Genomic DNA, 26,970 nt, shown 5'->3' with positions numbered 1-26,970 from the left:
AATCTGTGTTCAGAATATTTCATGTAGAGAAGCCATTATTTATTTTTTAAGACGTTTTAATTTTAATTTTTAAAATGTTTGTTTATTTTTGAGAAAGAATATGTGAATGCTCGTGAATAGGGGAGGGGCATAGAGGGGGACAGAAGACCCAAAGAAGGCTCTGTGTTGATAGCAGGCAGCCAGATGTGGGGCTTGAACTCATGAACCATGAGATCATGGCCTGAGCCAAAGTCAGGTGCTTAACAACTGAGCCATCCAGGTGCTCAAAGACTTTTTAAAGAGCAGTTTTAGGTTTATAACAAAGTTGAGAGGAAGGTACAGAGATTTGCCATATGTCTCCTGCACTCACACATACATAACCTCCTCCATTATCAACTTCACTTACCAGAGTAGCACATTTTTTACCAGGGATGAACCTACACTGACCAATCACAATCCTCCAAAGTCCACAGTTTACCTTAGGATTCACTCTTGGTGTTGTACACTCTATAGATTTGGATAAATGTCTAATGACATGTATTCATCACTATAATATCATAGTATTTTTACTGCCCTAAAAACTGCTCTGTCTATTCATTCCCTAACCCTGGCAACCGCTGATCTTTTTTTGCTTTTTAATTTTTTAAAGTTTATTTATTTTGAGAGAGAGAGAGAGAGAGAGAGCATGAGCAAGGGATGGGCAGAGAAAGAGGGGGAGAGAGAATCCCAAGCAGGCTCTGCACTGTCAGCCTAGAGCCCAATCTTGGGCTTTAACTCATGAACCATGAGATCATGACCTGAGCTGAAACCCAGAGCTAGACCCTCAACTGACTGAGCCACCCAGGCACCCCAACTGCTGATCTTTTTAGGTTTCCATAGTTTTATCTTTTCCATAATGTCATATAGTTGCTATCATATACTTTGTAGCCTTTTTAAGTTGGGTTCTTTCATTTATTAATGTGCATTTAATGTTCCTCCATGTCTTTTCATGGGTTGATAGCTTATTTCTTTTCTAGTGCTGAATAATATACTGTTGTATGGGTATACCATAGTTTATTTATCCATTCATCTACTAAATGTAATCTTGGTTGATTCCAAGTTTGAGCAATTATGAATAAAGTTGATTAAATATCCATGTGTAGGAATTTGTATGGACATTAAGTTTGCAACTCATATGGGTGAATACCAAGAAGCACTAGATTATATGCTGGATTATAGGTTGCTGGATTATATGGTAAAAGTATGTTCTTATGAAGAAAGAACCAAAGTAGCTACGAAGTTGTACCATTTTATATTCCCATCAGCAACCTATGAGAATTTCTGTTGCTCCAAATCCTTGCCAGAATTTGGTGTTATCAGTGTTCAAAATTTTGGTGTCTCTAATAGATGTGTAGTGGTAACTTGTTGTTTTAAGAGATGCTGGGTTGTTTGTTTGTTTGTTTGTTTAGAGAATAATGGAATCCAAAAGTTGTAAGATACTTCAGAAGCCATCTTACCCAACCCTCAAGAAGACGCTGACTTCCTTTCTGGAACAGAAAAATTACTCTATCAGAAACAGATAGTACATTTCTCTAACTAGACCCAAAAGTGATTCGTTCACTTCCTCCTGATACAGTAGCCTACTCATTCTTCAGACAATTCTGTCCATCTTTCTTACATCAAGATGAACTCTACCTCCCTGCAATCTCTACCAGATGAACACCTAAACCCTTCACCATGAAAGGTCTGGGAACTGGTATCACGACCCATCATCTGTCAGTTTCTCACATTATCTCTCTATTCCATTCTTTTCAGCTGCTCAACTCACCAATCCCCTCAATAGGCATTCTCTCACATTTCTACTATTTTGTTTGAATGCAAAAATAATTAATGGCTATAGTAGAAAATATATTAAGGCATAGACGAACAATAGAAGCATGTAGAAAAGTAGAGAGATGTGTGCAATGGATACTATCAGAGCACAAAAGAGGAATATCTGAATGAAATTGGGTGACAATGACACTGAGCTGGACGGTGATGGAAAAGTAGAAGGATAAGAAGCAGATCTATAGACGATGTTTCAGAGAAGATCTTGTGATGTTTAGTGCTTGTGCTATAGCCCAGAGATTCTAAAGTACACAATATTTAAAGAATGGCGGGAGGTCAACCTGGTAAATGGCTTGTATGAGGAAGTGGTAAAAGGTGAAACTATGAAAAACAGTATGGAGAGTCCTCAAAAAATTAAAAATAGAACTACCATATAATCCAGCAATGCCACTCCTGGATATGTATCCAAAATAATTGAAATCAAGATCTTAAAGAAACATCTGCATTCTCATGTTCACTACAGCATTATTTATAATAGCCAAGATATAAAAACAACTCAAATGTCCATCAGCAGACTAATGAATAAAGAAACTTTGGTATCTGCATATAATGGAATATTATTCAGCCCTAAAGAAGGATATCCTACCATTTGCAAAAACATAGTTGGACCCAGAAGCCACCATGCTAAATGAAATAAGACATGGGGGTGCCTGGGTGGCTTAGTTGGTTAAGCGTCCGACTTTCGCTTAGGTCATGATCTCGCAGTTCGTGGATTCGAGCCCCGCGTCGGGCTCTGTGCTGACTGCCAGCTCAGAGCCTGGAGCCTGTTTCAGAGTCTGTGACTCCCTCTCTCTCTGACCCTCCCCTGCTCACACTGTCTCTCTCTCTCCTAGAAATAAATAAAAAAAAAAATATTAAAAAAAATGAAATAAGACATGAACTATTTGGAGACAGAGGCTAGTCTATGGGAAATTCCTCCAAATTTTACAAATCATATATGAACGAAACTTTACTAAGGTTTTCCCAAATTTGATAATACTAAAAATGTATATGATTATTCTTATAATGAGTTTTGAAACAAAACTAAACTTTTAAACATTATCAATAATAAAAACAATTTTAATTACCACACTAGAATACAGGGAGGATTATCTTTCTATTATTTCTATTGAAAATATTATAAAAGTCTCTCATATGAAGAATCAAACAAAGGGAAAAAGGATATGCAACCCACATATATTTAGGTAGTCAATTAAAAACATGTTACTTATTTCTGGATTTCCTGATATTTGTGGTATTTGTCAGCTTTCTCAAATTTATAATTTAGTATGATCTTAAATAAAAAATTAATAGGAAAAATCATAGATTTAAATTAAATAATAGCACCAATTATATATATATGTGGCCTAGCCACATCAAATAAAAAGCAGACATTGTCAGATCAGATATAAAAAAAACTACTATATGCTTCCAATAACAAACCCATTTTAAATATGAAAAAGCAGATAGGTTAAAAGTAAAAGGATTAAAAAGATAGTCCATGCTAACACTAATTAAAAGAAATCTGGAGTGGTTGTATTAATATTATTCAATGTAGATTTCAAAGGAAAAATATAAGCAGGGATAAAGAGGGTCATTTTATAATGATAGAGAAGCAATTCATCAAGAGGGCATAACAATTCTAAATGTGTTTGTACCTATTAACAGAAGTTCAAAATATATGAAGCAAAAATAATACTGGAAAAAGAAATAGACAAATCCACTGTGGTAGTCACAGATTTCAGTACTGCTCCCTCAATAACTGACAGAGGTGGGCAGAAAAATCATTAAATATGTGAGCTACTTGAATAGCACTATCAACATACCTGAGCCAATTGATACTTGTAGAAAACTCCATCTAATATCAGCTGCATATACACTTTTACAAATGTGCATGGAACATTTACCAGATGTATTAGTTTCCTAGAGTTACCATAATAAAATACTATTTTATGTATACTAACTAGGTAACTTAAAATGACAGAAATGTATTCTCTCACAGACACTGAAAGATAGGCATCTTAATTCAGGATGACCTCATTAGATCTGCAAAGACCCTCTTTTCAAATAAGGTCACATTCAAGAGACACCAGGGTTAAGACCTGAACTATCTTTTGGGGAGACAAAAGTCAAACCACAATACCAGATTAGACCATACTATGGACAAATAAACAAGTCTTAATAAATTTAAAAAGACCGAAATAATGTAATGTATGTACTCTAACTTTAATGGAATTAAATTAAAAATCAATAACAAAAATATATTCAGAAAACCTCCATGTATTTGGCAGCTAAACAACATACTTTTAAATAACCCGTAAGTCAAAGAAAAAATCATAAGTGAAATTAGAAATTAGGCTGAGTGAAAATGAAAACACAATATTTAAAAATCTGTTGGATCCAGCTGAAGAGTGTGCTTAGGAGTATATCATATATTTGCATAAAGTGCTTATAGTATAATATGCTTATATTAGTAAAGTAGAAAGGCTCAAAATTCATGACTGAAGTTTGCACCTCAAGAAACTAGAAAAAGTATATTAAGACCAAAATAGGGATAAAAAGGAATTAAAATGGATACAAACAAAAATTAATGAAGTAGAAAACAGAAAAACAATAAAGACAAATCAATGCAATAACAACAACAAAAAACCTTGAGTTCTTTGAAAAAATTAATAAAATTAATAAATTCTAGTTGGACTTATAAGGTAAAGAAAATACATAAATTGCCAGTATCAAGCGTGAAAAATCCTTACTAAAAATCCTATAGTCATTAAAAGAAAAATTGGGAACAAGTTTATGCCTATAAACTCTACAACTGGGATGAAATGGAAAAAATGCTCTGAAATACACAAATAACCAAAACTCAGCTAAGAATTAGCTAGCCTAGATTTCCCCTATATATTTTAAAGAAATGAATTCATAGTTAAAATTCCAAACATATACAGCATTTTAAGTGTTATCTTTTATAATTTATATATATATATTTGTTAATTTTTTCCCCCTAGTTGCTTTTAACAATTTCTTTATCTTTGGTGTTCTGTAGTCCCACTATAATGTTGTGTACTATGTTTTTTAGCATGGGACTCATTATATTTCCTAAATCTGAGGATTTATGGATGAATTCTGGAAAATTCTCAGCCATACTGCAGGAAGTGGAACCTCCACCAGTCACTCCTTACTCAAGTAGTGTTAGGTTATTTTTGGCTTACAACTGCAGACCATATTTAGACATACAGCTCTTGCTCAAATTCCAGTCTTCCTAGGTTCTGAATTATTGTGACTCTTTTAAATTCAGATAGACTCGTTCATAAAACACCAATGCCTTGTCTCTAATTAGTGGATTATTGAAAACCCCAGTCCTGAAGGAAACACATTTCAGGGGATCTGCCGAATCCTCACCCCTTCTTTGTGATTGCCCTTCCACCTTCAACCCCTGCTGCTATATTTGTACCAAATTACCTCTTCTCCAATAATTAAGCAAATTGAAACAAAGATGGGCATCTCACCCAAAATGAGTTCCTTTCTTAGAATTTAGAATGAGAATGCATGAGAGGGAGTCACTTAATGGAAGGTAAAAAGAGAAATAAACCATAACAAATGAAGCAGAGGCTTTTTGAAGGAAGGGTACGATAGTAAGGACCAGAAACTCCAACTAGTAGCATCCTTAGAACTGATGCTCTCTTCCTCAAAGGATTAATATCCAATAGGTTTGAATACTAAAAACAAACAAAAAAAACCTGTCCAATTTACTTAGATAGGTGGGGTGGGGATATTCTGACTAAACTAGAAAACCAGTGTCCTCACAGCAATAGGCCCTCAATCTTTGAGCCTGACAGTGGGAAAGAAATAAAAGAAATATGTTTCTCACAAGGTGTTAACAATATGAGTATATTATTAGTGTTTGGTATTTTTTTGTATCAATTCTGCTCTTTATTGATGTATAATAGAAAGTGGGGAATGTTTCCATGGGAGATTACTAACTTGACATCCTCTCTCCATAAAACCAATATTCATTTTTATCAAATAAAACTATTGATAATACTGATTACCTGGACTCTGACTTTTCCACTGACATAAATAAGCTCTTCCAAAATAAATTTATTTTTAACAAAAAAAAATATCTAGCTTCATAGATTTCGAGAACATTCCTCCAAACCTACATAGAAATCCCACACATTCTTATCTCTTTTAAGTCACTCATTAATGAAATGATTAGTTATTTCCAGTTAGTTATACTATCTATACTTTTCATTATATATATATGTATGGGTGTGTGTATACACACACACACATAGACACACATATATAATTTTTTTTTTGAGAAAGAGCGGAGAGCGTGTAAGCAGGGGAGAGAGGCACAGAGAGAGGGAGAGAGAAAGAATCTTAAGTAGGCTCCACACGCAGTATGGAACCTACATGGGGCTTAATCCTCCAATCATGAGATCATGACCTGAGCTGAAACCAAGAGTTGGATGCTTAACCACCTGACCCACCCAGGCACCACATCATTATATTTTTATAACAAAATCTGACTCCATCTTTTAGCAGAAATGTCCCTGGAAAAGTATCATAAAACCTAGTACTTGTAGCTATAAATGTGTGATTAGCATGGGCATAAGATATTAGAAAATTTCATTTAGAGAATTCACTGGAAGGATAATAATTACATACACATGCTCATTTTGCCTCCTTTAGATACTAAATGGTCAAGTGTCCTAGAATACTACTGAGAACCATTCCTGGCTTCCAAGATGATTTGCTCAATAACCACAATAATTATTTCACTTCCTGTTCTTCAGTCTGAATAAGTAGAAATAATAATTTCACTTCCTATATGGGCAAGAGTTTTAATAAGAATGTGTCGGTGAGGCAATTTGAGGTCTCAAATGATTAAGAAGCAAGGGAAGGGTCATCTAGGAGTCCTAGAAGAAAAAGGAAGGTTATTATTATTATGAGACATTGAGGAATCTCTGCTTCCACTTCTCAGCAATGTTGCTGAAATATCAGAAAGGAGTGCCCAAACACTGCTGTCGGTTTCTAATTATTTCTCCAATGCAGGAGTAGTTAGGCCAAGATATGCACACTGATGTTGCAATTAGAAAAAAAAGAACCAGTTTATATGTGCAAACAAAACTCACACTAAATTCATATAATCTAACTGCAGGTGAGCACTACATGCTAGGACCACAGACGGGAGGAAGAAGAAGGCAAAGAAAACACCTTGGTATGGGGACTAAGAGCCTCAAAGAATTCTCTTAGCTAAAGAAAATTACAATGAGTGCATGCTGGGACTATTCCTGCACATACCTGATTCCATCACCCCTTACACTCAAGTCCAACATTCTCATAAATGGCTATACATAAAAGAAAAGTAAGTAATTGATTTGCTTTCTTAGGAAAAAATATAAAAAGTTTAATCATCACATTTTAAGAGAATAATAATATCATATCATCCTCAATACAAAAATATGTTCTAAATTACTCTTATAAATTATCCTTTAGTCCCAAGTATGGTCCAGTAAGGGGAAAAAGGGGGAAAAGGGAGTGAGGAGGAGGCAAAAAAGGGAGGGAGAGAGAGAGAGAGAGCGAGCGAGCAATAAATAGAGAAGACAAGGAAAAGGAGAAAGGCAGATAGAAAATGAGGGAGGTAAAGAGTAACAAAAAGGCAGTCAGATATACCAATAAAAATAAAAGAGGAACAAGTGAAATGAGTATGGATAACAAACCTAATTTGGGGGGTGGGTAAAAACTTAAGTAATTATAAAATACCTCTTCCTCCCATGCCTTTTACCCACTTAGTTACTGAATTTGTGATGACCTTTTAATTTAAATGTTGATAATAGGAAACATATAAACATTTGAATTCTTTAATGCTTTAATTTTTAAGTTATAAAGAATCATAAAAACATAGCTATCTAGAAATTTTCAAATTTTAACAAGGTCTTCTTTTGACAAAATATACTAACTTTGCTTCTTCCTGCATTATTTTGAAAGACATCATGACACAACAGTTCAGAGTGGAAACATCAGAAGGAGATGGGGGAAATACTTGTTTTTTTTTTTAACTTTCAAAATGTCTATATCTTTTTTATCAGAAAATGGACCCTGAGCTTATATTCAAGGTCATGTCAATTGTTGTCTCTATGAAACAAAGGAAAAAAGACTACTACTTCCCAATGCCTGTGAGTTAAAATACTGTGAAACTTTCTCTTTCTTTTTTTCCTTCCTTCCTTTATTTCCTTCTTTCCTTTTCTTTCTGTCCTTCCTTCCTTTCTTCCATTTTCTTTCTTCCATTCTCTCTCTCTCTCTCTCATTCTTTTGAGGGTTAAATAATCAGCCAATCCGTTTTTGTCAAATCAGTCTGTCAGAATGTTAAATGAGTAGACAAGGGGTAAAAGTTGTTGGATATTTGTCCATTCATTTCCCATGCTACCCATAGCAGTGATTAGAGCAATACTACTTAAAAAAATTTTTTTTTTAATGTTTTATTTATTTCTGAGAGAGAAGGAGACAGAGAGACAGCATGAGCAGGGGAGGGTCAGAGAGAGAGGGAGACACAGAATCTGAAAGTGGCTCCAGGCCTTGAGCTAGCTGTCAGCACAGAGCCTGAGGCAGAGCTTGAACCCTTGAACCGTGAGATCATGACCTGAGCCAAAGGTGGACACTTAACCGACTGAGCCATCCAGGTGCCCCTGAGCAGTACTACTTCTAAAGAAAGTTTGAGGTCATCAAATAAAACCCATATCAAAGGTTCTGTCCTACATTAAGATCATGCCTAGTGATTATTCAAAATGGTTCAACTATCTAAATTTTCAATTCTTAGCAGGTCAGATTTTCCTGCTTTTGTGTTTGTATTAGCAAGCTATGATATTCTTATTTTGTATAAAAATTCTACTATAATGTAGTGGTACTGAGATTTAGGTACAGATTCTCAGGTCTGCAGAATAGGACACCCAGAGGAATGTCTCCTGGTAGAGAATGGGGGTCCCCAGGTCAAGTTTGAAAGAGGCACTGATTAATATTTTACCTCCTGAACTATATTTCTCACTTATTTAAATTATGAACTCCTTTTACATTGAAATTTTTAAAATAATCCATATTATTTATTTTTTGATAAAAGCATACAACTAGGTATAAATTCCTTATACTTTAAACACTTATACAACTATGAAACCAAAAGAAATTTATACTTATACACTATACATATTAAAACAAAATTAGGAAAAATCAAATTTGCAACAATAATTTAGTTTAATCTATGGTGTTTGCCTGCTGAAGGTAGAAATCTGAGGTAGAAAAATCTCAACTCAGATCCAATTTTAAAATACACTCTCTCTAGAATGGTGAGTTTCCAGGGCTTTGGAAGTAGAGGAGATAGGGAGGTGCCAGTCAAAGAGTATAAGCCTCCACGTATTAGTCTGGATATCTAAATTCAGCACAGTGCCTGTAGTTAATAATACTGCATTATGCACTTGAAATTTGCTAAAGAATAGACCTTAAGCATTCTTATCACACTCAAATAAAAAATAGTCACTATGCGAGGCAATGGATGTGTGGTAATCATTTCATCTAGTATATGAATGTCAAATCATCAATTGGTACACTATAAATACATGTAATGTTGTCAGTTGTATCCCAATAAATTGAACTGTTTTAAAAAATAAAATATACTCCCTCCCACCATAAAAAAGTTTATAGTGTACAGAGTACAGCCTAACTTTTTAGCATCGTATTCGAGGCCCTCCAAATAGACCCCTTTCCAATCTCATTTCTTTCTGTTTCCCCCACTTACCATTCAGACTTCCAACTGGATGACTTGCTATGATTTACCACTCTCCCAGAGCCCAGTCCTTGCACCTGCCTGTAACTTTGCCTGTGTTGTCTTCTCAGCCTCACTCCCAGCTGCCTGCTAACATTCTAATTTTGCTCTCAGATTCAGTTCCAATGCATCTACTTCATAAAGCTATCTTCCAGCCCCCTGGACCTACCAACTGCATCTTCCCCTGAGTTTCCAGACTGCAATATTCGTATTGTTTCCCATTGCCTGGTATCACGTTAGCTGTTTATAAATCTGTCTTCTATACTATGTAGTTAACCTTATAAAACATAATAGCTTTTATTGAGATTAATTCACAGATCATACAATTCACCCATTTGAAGTGTGCAACTGAATGTTTTTTAGTATAGTCACAGAGTTGTGCAGCTGTTACCACAAACAATTTTAGAACATTTTCATTACTGCAAAAGGAACAGTATACCATTAGCAGTCACTCTGTACTCCCTCACCCTCAGCCCTAGGAAAACCTTAATTTTCCTTTTTGTCTCTATAGATTTGCCTATTCTGCACATTTCATATAAATGGAGCCATCCAATATATAATCTTTTATGTACTTGTAAATCTTTTAAAGGCAGAGACAAAGTCTTATTCTTGGAAGAAAGAGTTAATAAGCAGAATATGTGATATAATAGAGAATAGAAGAGTTAGACAGGAGTTAAAAATCTCAATTCAGCCATTTACTTATTGTGTAACTTTGGACGAGTCACTTCATCTCTCCGTGTCTCAGTTTACCCATCTGCAAAAGGGGACAACTCCTCTCTTGAAAGATGGTTGTGTGGATTAGAAAGAGGATATGAAAAGTTCCCAGAAAAGAATTTGCTCAATAAATGGAAGCTGTTATTTGTCATTACCTCTGCATATCCACAGTATCTGGCATAGTAAACAGTAATGCAAATTGATGTATTAATTAATGGTTGAGTGATAAAAAATTCTGATGCCTTTCCTTCAGAGTGCCAATGAACTGTCAACATCTAGGGGAAGGACATAGAGTTCCCAGGGCCAAATCTGTCCCAGAAGATCTAAACTAGCTTCCTGTTATTTCTCAGCCATTGTTTTGCCTCAGAGACTGGTCAATGATGAGAGACAACAGAGCCAATAAACAAATCTTAAATCTGAAACCAGAGAGGAGGAAGTTGGGCTCTGGCCCTGATACTAGTACTCTGAAGGCACTTTGAAAAACAGCTCATTCATCTCAACCTCTAGTTTTCATTTGTTACACACTTCTTCCTTAAATAATCATTTCTGCACTCCCTATCACAGGACAAAAGAAATGTGAATCACACCTGAAAACTACTTGTCTTCTCCTAAAGATAAACCAGAGGTACCATCTGAGTCATGAGCAGAAAAAAGTACAGAAAGGGAAAGGCACAGAACAGGTGTCAATCCAAAGGGAAGAAAAGTCCAACTACCATAGAATCATTAAGTTATATCTAGAAATATCCAAATAAAATGGTAACATAACAGCAATAAATTTCACTCACAGGAAAGAAAGACACTTACATACCAATCTAATTCTCAAAATGAAAGCAAGATATTTTTATCAAAAAGTCATAATAATAATTTTAGCTGAGTCATACCTATATAGAGGATGATTATTGAATCAATGGCCTGAAAGAAATTGAATAGTGTGTTTTAAACCAAAAAGGATATACAAGTAATTCAATCACTGTGAGAAAAAATGGTAGGATTTTTTTTTTAAGAAAGGATCTAATTTCTGAAAGATGGTAGGGCAAGTTACATAATTTTCCTGCCTAACTTAATTTTTAAAATCATAATCCTGCAAATCATGGGGGTAATTAAGGATATAATCATTTAATTGGGCAACTGACTATTGAAGCAATGTAGTTTTACCAAAAAAAAACCAAAAAAAAAAAAAAAAAGTAGAAATGCCCCTGGAAATTTTTGCCATTTAAAAAATTTTAAAATACATACAAAGAGCCAGAAAAATTACCTTCAGCTAGAAGCAACTATGTGAAACTCAGATGGAGACATTTAATTGTTGTCATGGAAATGCTTGAATTGATAAATTCCAGCCCTTACGAGTAGGCTGAGGAAAATTTCAAGTGTTGCCATGAGGTAATATCCATTACTGGCATAAAGATAGGCTAAAGCATTCCCATTTCAAATTGCTCTAACTCCTTAATTTACCCTTTCCCAATAATTTATCCCATGCTGAGAGAATGTTTACCTTCTGATCCAAATAAAGAGGGCAAACAAGCTTTTTTATCCACATATCTTTTTAAAAATAAGACAAAAAGAAAGATAATGAAAAGAAAATATATTGGCAGGTCTAGTTCTTTATACAGGTAGCCTATTCACATATGTTCATAAACAAGTCATTATAAAACCTCATGTCATCACCTCACCTCCTTTTTTGTTTAATCAAATATTCTCTCAGGAGATAGAGGCAACCTGAGACCTTATTTCTATATCAAATGTACACAGACAGGAATAGCTCCTAAAACTCTCAAAGGATATTTGCCCACTGTAAATATGACATTCTTTGAGAATCTAGAGCTGAAGTTAAGAGTGATGTATATATTTTTTTCTCATCGCTATTAGAGATCTACTGAAAATGTTTTCTAACAGAGTTAGTAGTGGGATTATTCTGAATAATTCCCTGAAGAACAGATCCAACTCAGCTGCAAAGCTCAGTCATCACGAAGGGGAAGCAATGTCTGCAGCTTTGACTGGACTTATGTTCATGTCAGAAACTCTCAATACTGAGACAGACTTTCAGAACGAAGCATCCATGGAAGGGATCCCTCTAGTGCTGACAAGCTTGGGAATTGGGAAAGAAGATGGTAAATTGAAGGAATAAAATGTTGGCGTTTACTATTACATTAACTATAACTGAAGTGAACCAACATCCAGATCCCAAATAACCAACATGAAACTCACTGCAAGAAACAGACAGAGCACAAACATCTTCCAGTATAAAATGATGGCAAAGAAAAATTGTTCTGATTCACCAAGCTCCCTTATCCTTTCTAACATTTGTAATTTTCCTGGTTAGTGCCCAAGCATTAAATGTGCTAGTTTTTGACAGGTCACATAAAATTAAGACTTAGCGGTTGGGTTTGTTTTGGGGCCCTTAACATTCCCCAAAAGTTTTGTTTCAAGAGCAGAAAGTCTACTATCCAGGCTAGCCGTCAACTAGACTCAAGTCCTATACTGGATATTTTCAGTGATTTGTTATTTTACCCAAGTGAAGAGCTGGTTTCTCTCTCTCTTTTTTTCAAGTTTTTGTTTGGTTGTTGTCTGAGAGAGAGAGAGAGGGAGAGAGAGAGAGAGAGAGAGAGAGAGAGAGCACATGAATAGAGAAGGGTTAAAGAGAGAAGGAGAGAGAGAATCCCAAGTAGGCTCTCTACTGTCAGCACAGAGCCCAACATGGGGCTGGAACCCACGAACCCGGAGATCATGACCTGAGTCAAAACCAAGAGTCAGATGCTTAACTGACTGAGCCACCCAGGTGCCCCAGTTTTTCTCTCTCTCATTTTTTAATGGGAACAATAACATGGTACCTATAATTTGCCTTAACAGGGTTATGGTGAATATTCTGCAAATATTAGCTCATAGATATTCTTTTGCACAAATATGAAGAGCCATTTCATACTGGAACTGTTATTACACACTAATAAAATATTGATATAGAACATTATAGCAATAGCTTCATAGTGGCTAACAGAGCTGAAAGTCATAATTATACATACCTTCTAGCCCTCAGGATACCTTCCTGATGCCCATAATCCTTTTTTACTTGTCAGGAATAGGAGCCCCAGTAGTCCATTTAGTTTTTCCTTTATTATCAAAATAGTTCATATTAACAAAAATTCAATCCACTAAAACACCATGGCCTGTGACTCAGATATTTTTAAACCGACCAAAGTATCCTCAAGAATCTCAGATCTCTATTAGCCCAGGACAGGTATTCAGATCACACTTACAACTTAAATATTATAAAGATTAGTTTGATGGGGAACCTAAGACAAATAGTAGAAATCGAAGATTTACAAAGCAAGGGAAAGTAGATGTAATCCATTCTGCACTCATTATAATGGGATTCAATTCACTGACATGTTGGCTTTTTGCTGTTTTAAAGATACAAAGATTCCGGGGTCACATGAAGTATTACACTGAATCACTTTGGTGCTCATTTTCTGAGGAAGGTTGTATGGAATTACAGGAAGAGTTTAGGGTTCTAACCGTCTGCCCTAAAAAGAGATGAGATTATAGGTTTTTTGGTTTTTAAAACATGTTTATTTATTTATTTTGAGAGAGAGTGTGTGAGCGGGGAAGAGGCAGAGATGGAGAGAAAGAGAGAATCAGCACAGAGCCTGACAAGGATCTTGATCTCACGAACTGTGAGATCATGACCCGAGCCGAAATCAAGAGTCAGACAATTAACCGACTGAGCCAACCAACAGGCACCCCTCATCAACATTAAATTTTGATTTGCTTATAGATCTGTTTCTGAGCTTCTTGAGGGCATCTCTGTATCTTGAATGCCTAATACACACCAACAAATTAAAGTCACTCAATTATACTGTACTGAGTCAGCTATTTGCACTGCTTTTGCTAACAACACACTGAGTATTGTTTTTGTAAGGAACAAAATACCAGTTTTAAATTCAGATGGTAGATTATATAACTGCTTAAGAAATATTCACCCTCATCCCTCTCCTTAATAAGAAGAGTGTATTTTCTCATCCCTTAAATTTCATCTTGACCATTTGCTTTGTTTTGGGTAACAAGATGGTAGTGGACGTGGCATGAAGAGAGGTTTGAACAGGGCTTGCACAATTGGTCTTGCTGTCTTGACCTCCTGCCTTTTACCATAAGAAAAGCATGTAGTCCAAGGTGGATGAGAGACACTTGGTACTAAGCCTTGGAGTCTGGATGTGTTTTTTTTAAAAGTTCCCAGGTGATACTGATACCTATGTAGATTATGTCTACAGATAAATTACAAATTAGATAGTGGAAAGAAATTTTTGAAAGAAACTTACTAACTTCAAGTGTTCATCATGGCACCTGCATTAGTCAGTTATTTAAAGAGAAGGTAATGGAGATAAGTAGTGAACTTGGTAAGCCAATTAAGTAGCAGTTAAGAAATCTCCTACTTTCCACCTCACAGAGTTGCTATAAATTTTAAGTGAGGTTATGACTGTAGTCAGTATGGTTCCTGGTATATGAAAGCATTCAATGAATGTTATTATTATTATTATTATATTTTAGCTTTCTTTTCGTTAATTTTAAAACTCACCCAAAACAGCCACTGCCTCTGCATCGTCATATGAGTAATTTAATCACTTGGTCACTGACTTTATTCATCTGTAAAATAAAGTGGTTGGGATAGATGATCTCTATTATCTTTCTCTAGATCAAAAAGTCTCTAATTTGACAGGAATTCATCACACCTATCTTAATTAAGGTTTTATATTCACTGAGAGTGCTCCTGTTTCTGATCACAACTGTGATGTTCTGAAAAATCTTGTTTCTTATTTATCTCATCTAAATTCCTCATCTTGTAGATTTTTTTTTTAAGTACGTTGGACTTTAGGTCAGTTTCTACCCCTATTTATGCCTGGGAACTTAACTGAAGTACTATAAAGAGAGAGATCCAAACAGGAAAGGTTGTATTTTCTGTTTGTAGGGTCATGCTTTTCCCATTTGGGTTTTCTCTGAGGCTTTATGCAAGAAAACCAAAGCACCATTAGAGATATGCTGCAAAAAGGAAGCTGCTATTACTTTAATGATATGGGTCTAATTGTAATAATGTGATAGATTATTTACCATACACTGTAGAGTGTACATTTCAAGTTCTAAGATTCAAAACTACAAATAATTCATTAAGATACCATTAATTTCACTGAAGGGTCACTGTCTAATATATAAACATTCTTACTATCAATATAACTTCACTTATATTATGGATAGTAATTTAATATAATGACAAGAGAGCAAAACAGAGCAGAAATGAAACGAACACTTGCCAAAATGGTTAATTTACCATTGCCCATTTGCTTTTTTTTGCAATGCTCTTAAGTCTTTGGCTGCAAGTTAGGCTTTTACTGGAAGAAATGTGGTCTGCAAGCACACTGAATCTCACTGCAACTTGCCTATATGATACCCCCTCTCCCTTACATCATCAGCTTTCTTTCTACTGCATCTTTTTTCTCTGCACACAAAAATGGTGTTACTTCTCCCATTTTAGAAAAATCAGAGCTTCTCGTGGTCACAGCCCTCTCTAGGTACTGCCCAGCTTCTGCTTCTTTTTGTAGCAATGTACTGCAACGGTACTGTGCACATTCACTCTCCAGTGCTCCCATTCTCTCTAGAGCTCACTCCTATCAGGGTCCTCGATATTTCAATGAAACTGCTGTTTCCCTGATCACCAATTAACTTCTAACTGCCAAATTCTAAAGTCTATTTTTAGTCTAAGCTGATTGTCTTTGAAGCTTTTTGAAATACTTTCTCAATTTGACTTCCAAGAACACTACACTCTCTTGCCTGTCCTACTTCAGTGGCTTTTCTTTCTTGACCTTCTTTCCCGAATCCTCTTCAATTCCCTACCTCTCATGATGAAATGCCCCAGGGTTGAGCCCTCAGACAACTCTTCACTAAGTACATTTATTCTCTACATGATCTCACTCGTCCTATGGCTTTTTTTTTTTAATAGTTTATTGTCAAATTAGTTTCCACATAACACTCAGTGTTCATCCCCACAAGTGTCCTCCTCCATGCCCATCCCCCCCTCCCCCCACATCCATCAGTCCTCAGTTTTTGTCAGCATTCAAGAGTCTCTCATGGTTTGCTTCTCTCCCTTTCCCCCACCATTTCCGCCCTTCTTCTCCCCCTTGTTCCTCCGTCAAGTTCCTCCTAATCCTCCTATACGTGCAAACATATGATATTTGTCCTTCTCTGCCTGACTTATTTCGCTCAGCATAACACCCTCAAGGTCCATCCATGTTGCTACACATGGCCAGATTTCATTGTTTCTCATTGCCATGTAGTATTCCATGGTATAGATAAACCACATCTTCTTGATCCATTCATCTGGTGATGGACACTTAGGCTCTTTCCTATGGCTTTTAATACCATCTGTGTAAATGATTCCAAAATGTCTCCAGACTGTCCCTGATCATTCTTTCTAAAATAGCACCCCCTCCTGTCATTTTTCTTCTAATTTTTTAAATCACTTTTAAAATCTACTCCCTCAGCAACTTTCAAATATATAATATACTGTTACTAACTACAGTCACCATTATGTACATTGAATCTTCAGGACTTATTTACTTTGTAACAGGGAGTTTGTACCTTTTGACTTTCTTCACTCATTTGCCCATCCCACCGCCATCTCTGATTGCCACCAATCTGTTCTCTGTATCAATGAGCTTGTTCTTTTTTTTGGGGGGGGGGGGAGTTATTTTTTTAGATTCTACATATAAGTGAGAATTTTTCTGTATTTTTCTGTATCTGACTTATTTCACTTAGCATAATGCTCTTGAAGTCCATCCTTGTCATTGTAAATGGTAGAATTTCCTTCTTTTTATGGCTGAGTAATATTCCATTGTGTATGTGGATCTTCTTTATCCAGCCATACATTGGTATACGTTTAGGTTGTTTCTGTATTTGGCTATCATAAATAATGCTTCAATGAACATAGGGTACATTTCTTTTTTCAAATTAATGTTTTTGTTTTCTTCAGATAAATATCCAGAAGTAGAATTGGTGGATCATATGGCAGCTCTTATTTTTTTTTAACTACTCAAGACCTTTTATTATAGTATGTGAGCTGGGATGGATGGGAAGGGATACTGGACTGATGAGACTGATGCCCTGATTAGCACTGGATACCCATCCTAATGGCCATGAATGTGCCAGAGGTGCTGCCACCCTGCATCATGGTTTTCCTGATGCCACCCATCAACTCCTAGCCCCACACTTTAATCCTGAGACAGGAAAAGGTGCCAAAAAGTGCCCCAGTCACTATGCCCACTGCACAGCCCATCACAAAAGTCCATCTTCACGGGGTTGAAGCAGTTTGGCTGGAGCTGTCTGTAGGGCCCCGTGACAACTGGCATCTCACTTGTGTCTTCAGTTACTCAGTTTTAGTTGCTGTTATTATTTTTTTGAGGAATCTTCATATTGTTTTCCACAGTGGCTGCACCAATTCCCACTAAGAGTGCACAAAGCTCTCTTTCTTCACATTCTTGCCAATACTTGTTATCTCTTGTCTTTTTGATAATAGTCATTCAAACAGGCATGAGGTGATGTCTCATTGTGGTTTTGATTTGCATTTCCTTCATGTTAGTGTTTTGATTAGTGATGTCATTTTCTATTATTCCCTTTCCCTGCTTTATGTTCCTTGACAGCACTTACTTTTTAGCAATAACTTTATATTATATATCTACTCACTTATTTGTTTTTCATGTTCCTTCTGGACTAGAATGTAAAATCCATGAGGGCAGGGATTTGGTCTTGTTCCCTACTGTATCTCTAGCACGTGGAACAGCATGCAATATGGTGTATATTTGGCACTCAATAAATATTAGACATGAATAATTAATGACAAAATCTATTCTTTCAAATTGTTCAACACCAATTTATATAAGAATGACGGGCAAGCAATAGTTCAAGCTCTCAGAGTGGGATTACAGCAGACTGCCTGACTTAAACTCAGTATGCCAGGATGAAGGAGGATGAGCTGAGGGGCATAAGGAAGGGGGCCCTATACAGTGGTAACAGTTCTGTGTCCAAACTGGGTAATGGTAAATCCATTCCAGTCCAAATCGGTGTTGGTTTGGGGGTGGAGAAACCATGGGATGGGAGGGATACAGCTTTATAGGGACACAGCTTTATAATATCAGGTGAAGAGTGTCAACTATAGATCTCTAAACAGCAAACAAGGTCTACGGAAACTCAGATGTTCTGAACCAAAAGAAAATGTGCAAAGCTCACAAGAGACCTACCACCATAAAGCCTGTTTCCTTAATTTCAGTGTAGAATCTTGGCTGCCTGCAGATGGCTTAATGCTCAATCCAGTATCAAATGTGGGATGGACAGGGGCAGATGTTGTGGAAAATGCAAAATAAATAAAACAAAATCTCTACCTTCAAAATGCCTGTAGACTTCTAGGAGATTATAAGACACAGCTAATAAAAATAAGAGCATTACGTAAAATATGACCTGCTCAGCAGAGGCATGGAATCCTAGCAAATTATGTCTGTAAGGAGGCTATTTCTGGATTGTGTTTAAATATAGAACTAGTCTCTTGAGTACAAGAAAAAAGAATAATTTACCAGTCACAAACCTCTTCATCTGTAAAATGTAAGCTTTAAACAGAATTCTTCTGTATGTTTCCTTCCAGTTCTAAATTGCTATTATTCTTAATTCATACACATGTATCCCTATATACATATACATAGATAAATAATAACACAATCTCATTAATTTGACAATCTGAAATCTATGATTAACCATCAAAGTGAGTCTAGTTGAATTTTAATTTTGCTGTGACAGAGACTTAGTAGGTTGTTCAACAAAGAGTGTAAACAAATTATAAAAGGAATGCTCACAAAGTTTAAAGAACAAACTGTTTTCAAAGCATTCAGAACTCCTATTTGTGAACAAATAGCTAAAGTGGACATTGGCCATTTGGATGAGTGTTTAGATATACTTCATACAGATCTCTGGGCTAGGGCCCACTGGACAGAAGTGGGTTGACATACCTGTTTCCTAACTCTCACCTCCATTCAGAGCACAGGAGTCAGCCTGACTTGACTGAAGGAGACACCAGAGGAAACTGTATCCAGAAGAACCATGGCCTAAATGCTTATCCCTCGAGCCTCCTACTGTACTTCTTGTTATGATAGTAAAAAGGGCTCTGCAAAGTATATACCCAAAAAGATGTATTCTTTTTTTCCTTATGAACAGGTTATAATATAAAACCCATTCATTTGGAAATATTTATCAAATGTCTACCACACAGGAAGCACTGATACATATCCTTGTCACATTATAGATTTTTCACTAACACATGTTTCTTTGTCCACAGCCCTTGAAAATATGTTAGAAGAATATCTCATTATTACACAGTTAATTCTAAAGGGAATTTCATTTATATTGCCTCAAAAGGCTGCATGTGGACTTCATAGGCAACTGGGAATGTTATCAAGCATAGAAACTAAGGTGATTAGGGAATATAAAATTTAGCAAACCTTTAGGATGTAGGTCAGAAAAGTGGAAATTCAGTATGAGATGCAAACTGAAAAAAAGCCAGGAAGGGAATGAAAAAAGTGATCATGGAAATTGCATAACTAGAAATCTTCATAATACCTTAGAAAAATAATCACAAAATGAATACTGAAGAGGAGGTAGATGTGGGAAAGCAGGAATAGGAGTCGTACAACCTATCAGCCACTCTCTCTGGCTGAATCAAAGACTAATCAAGATAGGCAGGCCACGGTCCTCAACCTCCATTGAACACACTGAGATCATTTCCAACTCCGTGTTTTTCCTAATGCTGCTTTCCCCACCCATTGTCTTACTTTTCAGATATTTTTTCAGATTCTTTATTAGACCACTACTACAATTCCAGCTTCACCTTAGCCCTGTCTAATTCCTCCTTCCAAAAAGGACAGCCACTTTCTGGATACCCGACAATATCAAAATTTAGCACTAAAGGGTTCTTTAATAGATGTTGAGTTCTTCTGGATTAGACTACAAATTTCTTATTTGCAGGACTCATGCCTTATTAAACCTCTTAAAACTTATGGCTATGAACTTCATAGTCTCATAAGATATAAAAATTAAATCATATTAATTATATATTTAATGAATTGCTTTTATTGAAAAGAATAATATAGTAGGAAAGTGAAACTACTGTGGAAAACTTCGGATGTGTGGTCCACATACCCAGTGCACTTGACTCCGTATAAGACATAAAAGTAGCACTAAAATATTTTTGACAGACATATTGATCAATGAATGTTTATAAGAAAGTTTTTCTTTACTGTGACCTTTCATTCTAACTTATATGTTCATAATGTATGATGTTGACTAGTGAAAATAATCAGACAATATGTCCTAAAGTAAACTCAAGATATTCACCACCACCTTCTAAAGATGGCCTAGCCTCCTATATCCTCTATCATATTTAATGACATTAGCATTCACCCCGTGACCTAAGCCAGGAACCTGGTGGCTGCCTAGCCATTTTGTCCTTACTCTCATATTTTATTCCTCAACTGAAGGTTTTGTAACCAATTCCAATTTGTGTGGGAAAGATTTTCCCACATCACCAAGCAATTCTCAGACACCAGATGGTGTCCTACAATTCAACTCATTTAGGATAGTACCTGGAGAAAGTGTCCAATTCTACAGGCTAAGGGCTCAGTCTCACAAAACTGCCTTCATCCACCGTTCCCATTCCCACCCTTAGCCCCTCCACTTTATATGCCATTCCAAGTCCAGTTTGTCACTATCAGCTATAGATTGAAGGGTCCCAAGGCTCCCTCCTCAGGTTAGATATTTTGGTAAAATGGCTCACAAAACTCAGAGAAACATTTTACTCAGTAATTTACTGGTTTATTATAAAACGATACGACTCAGGAACAGCCAGATGGAAGAGATGCATAGGGCAAGGTATGGGGAAAGGGCAGGGAGCTTCCATACTATATCTGAGTGTGCCACTGTTTCCAGATCTCTGTGTTCACCAACCTGGAAGCTCTCAGAACCCTGTTCTTTGGGTTTTTATGGAGACTTCATTACATAGACACGATGGATTAAACCATTGGTCACTGACCATCAGTGGGTGATTGATTCAACCTCTAGTCCCTGCTCTCTCTCTCCCTTCCCCTGTGGGAATTTTCAGTCCTAAACCTTTCAGTATTTCCTCAGTTCTCCTGGCAACCAGCCTCCATCCTTTGGTTACAAAGGAGTTTTCCAAAAGTCATCTCATTAACGTAAAAATAAGACACCTTTCTGGTTCCCTGTTGTTAGGAAATTCTTTGAGTTTTAGGAGATCTCTGCCTGGAAAGGAGACAAAGACCCCTTTAATAATACATTAATAAATAATAAATATTTATGTATTTCTTATTATAAATCACAGTATCATATTGTCAAAATCTGTTGATGCTCTCAGACTCATCCCTGCCTCTCTTTAAGCACAGTTTTTACCTTGGTTCAGGCCTTAACATCCCCACCCAGCTTCTATGGTCATTTCCTAACTGGTGGCCTTGTATTTGATTTCACCTCTTCCCAATCCATGCCACATACACCTAGGGATGATCTTTCTAAAATGCAAATCTGTTTGTGTCATCCTTCTTCCTAAATATTGTAATGACATATAATGCCTAAAGGACAAAGTCCTAACTTTTGGCATGTCATTCAAGGACCCTCATTATCTGTCCCTACCTTTCCTTTTAATTTCAACTTTGGTCATTTACCTGCATATACATCATGCCTTTTATCCATGCTAAAATTATCAGACTTTGAAAAACCATGCCATTTCATCTCACTATTATAAAAACATCTTTAACTCTGTATCCATTTATACTACTTGAGTTACGTCCAAACCTAACTCAAGGACCAATTTCTTTCTTGACAACCACTGCAAGACTGATACTATGGTCACCACCATGTCTGGTAATTGCCTTCAATCTATTTGTTCATATACCCATTTCACAAGCTAGATCTTTACTCTCAAAAGGGTAGAAAGGGACATAGCAAATTCTGGTATGGAAAGAGAGTACATGGTTTGGCATATCATATATTACTATCACCATAATTACCATTCAAATACCTGTTAGATACTGGTAAAGTCAAGGATGAGTTTAAAAGAGAAGGAATTTTGTGGGGTGTNTCTCTCTCTGCCCCTCCCCCACTCACACTCTCTCTCAAAAAATAAAAAGATTAAAAAAAAAAAAGAGAGATAAGGAGTTTCAGGGAAGGGAACAGCAGGAATGAAGGCTCAGAAGTAGCAGTGAACTTGCAGTAGTCTGAGACTAGCCCAAGGTGCTAGATTGAAGGTTTTTATAAAGAAGCTAAAGGTGAGGGAAGGAGCCAGTTTGAACAAGCAGTAACCTAATCAGCAAAACATGGAACAGAATAATAACTCAAAGACCTGTACCTGGTAGGCTGGCAGATTGGCAGCACCTTAACAGAAAAGTCTGGATTGCACATTCAGACCAGTTCTCACCATCTCAGTTTGAAAAAAAAAAAAAGAATGTCTAAGAAGGAAAACTGAAATGTTACCTATAAACTACCTATAAATGCCCTTGCCAATCTGAGGGCTTATGCCACCTGGTGGCAGTTTACCCAATTTTAGATTCAAGTTTTTTAAGTGGTGTAAAGTATCCAAATTTGTACCTACAAACCTTAGCACAGTGCCAGGAATAGAGCAGCTACTTAAACATATTTTGTTGAATGGATGAATGAGTTAAATGTATAAATCAATGATTAAACAAAGCAAAGCTCTGTGGTGAAAAGACCTCTGACCTGAAGGTCAAGAGAGTAAACGTGTAGTTCCACACTACTATTTGTGGGATGACCCTAAGAAAGTCATCAGATCCCTGGGTCTCAACACTGTAATATGTAGAATCTCTAAGCAGATGGTTTCTAATGTCCTGTCGAGCACTAACATTATTGACTTAATACTGGGACTTCAGTTGGCTCATCTGGAAAAAAAAATTACATAGTCAAAGTTAATGATATGTAAAAATCTCTTAACATTATATTATTTGATTTTTTTAAATAAATCTATATGGAAAAAGGGAAAGGTCCATTGTCAGGCAAGAGCCACAGAAATAAGAGGATACTAAGAGTACTGGCATTGGAAAAATAGGTTAGGGGAATTTAAAAAGGGCATGTGTGTGGGTTTTTTTTGTTTTGTTTTTGTTTTTAATATTTTTATTTATTTCTAGGAGAGAGAGAGAGAGAGAGACAGCATGAGCAAGGGAGGGTCAGAGAGAGAGGGAGATACAGACTCTGAAATAGGCTCCAGGCTCTGAGCTGGCAGTCAGCACAGAGCCCGATGCGGGGCTCAAACCCACGAACCGCAAGATCATGACCTAAGCAAAAGTCGGACGCTTAACCGACTAAGCCACCCAGGTGCCCCATGTGTGTGTTTTAAGGAATGATTTATGAATCCATAAAATACTGAGAGATGAGAAAAGCACGAAGAATTTTCTATTTTGCAAATGTATGTTTGTGGCTTTATTGGGAGGAGACAATGCGGTTGACAGTAAATGACAGGAAGTCTTAACATTATTAAAATCTCCGTAGTTACTTCTAGTTAGGAGCTTGAATTCAGACAATACTCTTTCTTCTGATTTGATATAATGGCTATTTTCCATATAAAAATGTTTGACATCTTAAATTCAGTTAGATGGGTGGGGGTGGTAATGATAAGAAAACAGTATACATTCTTGGGTACATATTGCCACCCAGTGGATGAATGCGCATCATACACAAAACATTTGCAAAGGGAAAGACAAAGGAAGATGATAGTAAGAGGTTATGGCCATGTTAATGTAAAAGCTTTGTTTATGATCAGTGAAGGTCAGATATCATAGGTGATTCAAACATGAGTTACCACTCATTTAGAATACCAGACTAGATTTTAATATACATTTCAAAGTATTCTGATAAACATTATCAGAGGCTTTCAGCAATGAGAGAAAAATATTATGAGTGTTCTTACCTCTGCTTTAGATACTAAAGTCTCATTAATGCCAATGAAACTTAATGTCCATGGATTTCCAATAAAACAAGTCAGTATTATTTAACTTACAATAAGGCAGAAAGGGTTCTCAAGGCAGAGATAAGAGATTCAAACCTCGACTCCCCAGGGTGCTAACAGCTTGATATGAAGTCTACAATCAATTACATTTTTGGCATAATAATCTTGACTTTCCCTTCATCTGAAAGTGAATAAAGATTATTAGAGTAGGGATATATAGAGGCAATGGACAGAAGCTGAGTCACTTATGTATTGGTGTCATGTTTATGGAAGGATTTCCTAGTGGTTCAACTTGAAGGGGCACAACAATATACTGCTCATGGAATAACTCCGTAAGATTATTCTGGTATTCTGTAGACACATCTAAAACTATGCACTATGTTTTCTAAAGAGAAATAAAATTCATGCAATTGGAAGGACATTGAAAGTCCAAGAAAAACTAGTTTGGGGCTTTATATCTTGCTATGTTTATGCAGTATCTTCATCAAGAGGTTTATCCATCCACTTTTGAACACCTCTAGATAGGGAGTCAAGTAACTAAGGTGCCTGTTCTTTGTTGGGTCTAAGATTTATTTATCTAACCCTACTAATAAGCTAATAAGTTAGCCTATCACTATTTCATGAATGTTGACAGAAGACATGAGATGCCTGAGTCAGGGACAAATGACTTCATTATTCACAATTAGCAAGTAGAATGAAATTACATTTGAGTGGGTTTGCCTTACTGCCAAAGTTCCATAGGGGTGCTGGAGAGGGACCCAGGTGTATTCTTTGTACATCTATTTGTGTCCTATGTTAAAAATCCTGAACTCGGGGAATCTACCACCTTTATACTAAGTGGTAAGAAAGTGTGCCTTTTGCCAATGGGATCAAACAATGCCTGTCTGGTCCAAGTTGGAAGAGAAGAAGTTTTAAATTTAGATCAGATTAGACTCAATATTCTCAAATTTACTACAAGTTGGAAACAGGCAAGTCTAATGATGGGTTAAAAAATACATGGCATAAAGCCCTAAAATAGATTTTTATTGCAAAAGTTCTTTCTTTATAGTGCCTTTAATATATCATTATTTAAATAAATTCAACTAAACATTGAAGATATAAAAGTACCCAGTGAGCAGTGGTCCTCAACATTGGCTACACATTAAAATCATCAAGAAAGCTTTCATGTGTACTGATGTTACTGTGTAACCCTCCCAACCACCATTCTAATTGAATTGATTTGGGGTGTTTTTTTAAAGCTTACCAGGCAATTCTATTAATGCAGCTAATGTTGAGAACTATTGCTCTAGAAATAGACTCTACTGAAACAAAACAATTTTACTACTTTACTTTCAAGTATCAATAGAACTATTGAAAAGCTATTGAATTTTCATGGAAAAGACCTACCTTTTTGATCTTTACTCTCTGGATTCCTGTCATAGTGATCTGATTATATGAATATATTCATTTCATTAATGGGATGTAAGTTAATGTAAGTTCCATGGGGTCAGGGACCATGGCTCTTGTGTAATATAAGATAAATACTAAAATGTATTATTATAGGAGTGGAAAGAAATCAACAGTTTTGAAAACACATAGAGTCTCTAACATATATCATTCCTAAAGAAGACATGTGTTTTAAAGCAATAATTTAAAGTTTACATTGTTATATGAATTGGAAACTGGAAATTCTAATGTTTTTAGAGAAACATGGCTGAACACTTTAAAACAGATCTCCATCTTATATGTTCTTTCCTTAAAATGACATTACTGTATTGCTATAATTTATATTTAAATATATTCAACTAAATATTGAAGATAGAAAACTTCTTGGCAAAAAATAACAACACACACATACACAACAATCCCCAAAATGATTTATTATCTTTATCCCTTTGGACTTTGTACTGAATCATTAAAGGATTCCTCCCCATTTCCCTCCCTTTTTTCTTCTATAGATATAGGTGATTACAATGTATTACTCTTTGCTAGATACTAAAAATATGAAAATGAGGAAGACCTGGTCTTCACTCTGATAGAGTTTACATATACCAGTAGACAAGTAAACAGACCAACATTTAAAAATCAGGACACTGAGGACTATAAAAAATGATGCACAAGATGTTAGTCAAGAAAATGACCAATGAAAATGTTCTGGAAAAGATGACCCCTGGTCTGAGTCTTAACGAATGGTTATGAGTTGGAAGAGTTAACATGGCAGAGAAGTAGGGGGCCCGAAGTTCCCTTGTCTCTCAAACACAGCAGTATTCAGGCCAGATGACTTGGAATTCTAGGAATCCAGGCTACAGAGTGACAGAAACATCTCCACGGGCCCACGGGGACAGCTTGGCAGGCCATAGGCACGTGACTGTAAATTGGGAGAGATAAAATGGGCAGTATAGGCAAGGAGGGGAGGGATCACTCTCTGTGGAGAGACAAAAGAAAGAGAAAGAGAGGCTATGGAAGTGTAGAATTGTATTTGTACATGAGAAAAACTTCTCTGGACTGCAAACCAGGGAATGGAAAAAATGGAGAAAGAACCAATTTCTAACTTGCAAACAGCCTTAGGAGTGATGATCCAGGGTTG

The 26,970-nt window shown here is 36.2% G+C and overlaps 1 pseudogene; it reads right to left on the bottom strand.

Annotated features, from left to right (window-relative positions):
- Positions 1-17,504: 17,504 nt before the first annotated feature.
- On the bottom strand, positions 17,505-17,745 carry LOC144243664 (reactive oxygen species modulator 1 pseudogene; annotated as a pseudogene).
- Between the last annotated feature and the right edge of the window lie 9,225 nt (positions 17,746-26,970).

This window comes from Crocuta crocuta, unplaced genomic scaffold (genome assembly GCF_008692635.1).
Source record: "Crocuta crocuta isolate KB4526 unplaced genomic scaffold, BGI_CrCroc_1.0 scaffold586, whole genome shotgun sequence".
Classification (NCBI taxonomy): domain Eukaryota; kingdom Metazoa; phylum Chordata; class Mammalia; order Carnivora; family Hyaenidae; genus Crocuta; species Crocuta crocuta.
Note: the sequence above shows the minus strand (reverse complement) of the source record. Positions and strands in the feature narration are given on the sequence as shown.